We start from the raw sequence: 1019 nt of genomic DNA on the forward strand, positions 1-1019 counted from the left end.
AACAAGTGTGTAGGGTAGAGTGTTTAAATAACTTTTAAAAATGATGTTCCTATCTCTTCAAGGATTGCAAAATCTCCTCTGTATAAAAAAAAAAAAAGTGTGCCCTAATTTCATCACTCAGAGTTCAGAAATAAATTCGACAAGGGTTTTAAGACAATTAAATGGAGAAGAATAATCTTTTCAACAATCGGTGCTGGGACAACTGGATATCTACATGCAAAAAAAAAAAAATGAAGTTAGATACCTGCCTCACACATAAATAAAAATTAATGTGTCAGAGGCATACCTGTAAGAGCTAAAACTATAAAACTCTTGGAAGAAAAGATAGGTTTAAATCTTTATGATATTGGGTTTAGTTTCTCAGATATGACACATAAAGTATGAGCAATCAAAGAAAAGGTAGATAAATTGGACTTCCTCAAAATTTGTGTTGCCGAGGACACTATAAAGAAAGTAAAAAGACAATTCACAGATATTTTTAAATTGAATACTGTATAAGGAAATTTAATCTAGAATATATAAAGAATTCTTAAAATTCCATAATAAGAAGATAACCCAACTAAATAATAGGCAAAAGATTTGAATATATATTTCTTCAAAGAAGAGACACAATCATCAATAAACATGTGAAAAGATGATCAACATCATATGTCATTAAGGAAATGTAAATCGAACTATCCTTTCTGCTGTAGGCCCAAGTGGCTGCTGTCGAAATGGGCAAGTTTATGAAACCCAGGAAGATGGTGTCAGTCCTGGCCAGACGCTACTCCGGACACAAAGCAGTCATCGTGAAGAACATTGATGACGGCACCTCAGACTGCCCCTACTGCCATGCTCCGGTGGCTGGAATTGAATCCCCGCAAGGTGATGGCTGCCATGGGCAAGAAGAAAATTGCCAAGAGGTCAAAGATCGAGTCTTTCGTGAAAGTTTATAACTACAATCACCTCATGCCCACAAGGTACTCTGTGGATATCCTCTTGGACAAAACTGTTGTTAACAAGGATGTCTTCAGAGACCC

The 1019-nt window shown here is 35.9% G+C and overlaps 1 pseudogene; it reads left to right on the top strand.

Annotated features, from left to right (window-relative positions):
* Positions 1 to 680: 680 nt before the first annotated feature.
* On the top strand, positions 681 to 1017 carry LOC111728755 (annotated as a pseudogene).
* The last annotated feature ends 2 nt before the right edge of the window (positions 1018 to 1019 follow it).

The sequence above is a fragment of the Pteropus vampyrus genome, unplaced genomic scaffold (genome assembly GCF_000151845.1).
Source record: "Pteropus vampyrus isolate Shadow unplaced genomic scaffold, Pvam_2.0 Scaffold220, whole genome shotgun sequence".
Lineage (NCBI taxonomy): Eukaryota > Metazoa > Chordata > Mammalia > Chiroptera > Pteropodidae > Pteropus > Pteropus vampyrus.